The 2,009-nt window shown below is 34.0% G+C and overlaps 1 protein-coding gene across 1 annotated transcript in view; it reads left to right on the top strand.

Annotated features, from left to right (window-relative positions):
* Nucleotides 1–2,009, top strand: part of LOC100636084 (Golgi pH regulator-like) — a 7,875-nt gene that overhangs the window by 4,073 nt on the left and 1,793 nt on the right. The gene's annotated exons all lie outside the window — the stretch shown is intronic.

The following is a 2,009-nucleotide window of genomic DNA, read 5'->3' on the forward strand; positions in this document are numbered from 1 at the left end:
GAATGGATAAAAGAGTATACAAAGTGTAGGAAGGAGTATCAGAAACAATAAAACTAAGATAGCAAAAACGCTAGCCAATACATGAATAGCACCAAAATAAGGTTGTCTTGCATCATAAAAAAAGAATAATAACCAAGGTTCATTGTCAGAATACAGACAATTAAAACGTAATATTTTGAAGGAAGTGACAGCTAGCTGAGTGAAGCAGAGTATATATATTGATGCTATAAAGTGAGTAAAAGATGGTTCAATGCCAGTCATACTCCAGAAACGAGCCATGCAACGATGAAATGGTCTAGTAACCAATACTACACACTTGTAACCTTTATCATACAATGTTATCCAAACATAGAGTAAGAGGAGGAGGAGCAAAGGATAGAATCCCACCACATACCAAAAGGAGATTGCTCCTAATGGTGACATGTGAGGAATGATACATAATGAATAGTTACCAAGAAATGGTGTAAAGTCTAAATTGAAGACATTGCAAGGTGAGGCAAGGAGGTCATACATTTGATAGTTAGTGTTTGTGCTATAATAAAAAACATAATCTGAATAAATCACAAAAACTATTTGAGAATAGAAAACCAATCCATTAATTGATCCATTAGTTAATTGTATATTAAATGCTACTATTAATAATACAATGAGTGTCATAGGCAGTATTTCTATTCCAATGAAAACTAGTATACTTGATAAGTAATGATGGCAGCTAACACATTGTTTAATTTTATTTATAGGAACTCCATTACCAACAGGACAAATAGGACAAATACTGTCATTAGATCTACATGTGTTCTCAAGACAAAATTTATCATAATAATCACAAGAATAGTCATTACAAGGTATTGCATAAGGGCAATACTCTTGATCCAAACTACAATTGGGATAAAGCTCACATTCTCCATTGACTGTATTAAAAGACTCCCTACACTCACTTGTTATGTTAACAGTTACATTAGTACTAACTGTGGTTGGTCCTATAGTACTGATGGAAAGTGATATTGTATGAGGGCCAGTACCAATAATGTTATCATAACAAAGAGATGATAACTTGTAACATAATTCTGGAACACTTCTATCACTATAGATTTGACCAGATATATCACCAGTACCACAATTTTTATCAATATAATCTCCATCACAGTTTGACTTAATAATTTCATTTGTGCACAAAGGATCTGTTGAAGTTGAGTCATTAATGCATACTTCCAATTCATTTTTCCAGTCAAACACTTCACCTGTACAATGATCAGTGACATTAGCTGTGAACTTAAGATAATCACAATTACACAAACTATTTTCATTGTACGGCTGGTAATAACATTCGCCTTGTGGGCAGCATCGTAATGATAAGTTAATAAATCTAATGTTTAAAACCAGAGCGGGACAATCATTGTAGTTAGATCTAATACTCCATTTAGGAGCAATGATCCTAACCTGTTCACTCTTCATGCTAATAATACTAACATTGTTACTTATTAGTTGTTGTTCTAGTACAGTAGCTGTGTAAGTACCAGGTAAAAGGTATATAACAATACTTGACTCATTGCCTCCTCCTCCTCCTCTTGGTACAGCAGTAGATCTAGCAGATGCTCCTTGTATAGCTAGATCAAGAGTAGCACAAGGTGTTTGAACTCCTCCAGTCCAACAAGAGGCATTGTTGATACCATCAGATGAACTGACATAGATATCAGCAGCAGCAGACAAAAGAGGAAAAAGAAACAGCAGGAAAATTGCAACAAAGAACATGATGATAGACAGATCAGAGATAGCATAGATAGATAGCTACTATTAGCTAGGGGTGTAAATGACGCCCACAGAATTTTCTGTATAGTGGGCGTTATGGCATGTAGAAAGGGTCTGTGGCATGAATAATTTTTCAACAAAACTCATGTAGAAAAAAGCTAGTACAAAATTAACCAAAAAATTATAAACTTGAGTTAGTATTAACAGTTTTATTATTATTGATGCTACCATAATTAGCAGTAACAGTATTGTCTTGAGAA

Source organism: Amphimedon queenslandica, unplaced genomic scaffold (genome assembly GCF_000090795.2).
Source record: "Amphimedon queenslandica unplaced genomic scaffold, v1.1 AMPQUscaffold_13210, whole genome shotgun sequence".
In the NCBI taxonomy this organism is placed as follows: domain Eukaryota; kingdom Metazoa; phylum Porifera; class Demospongiae; order Haplosclerida; family Niphatidae; genus Amphimedon; species Amphimedon queenslandica.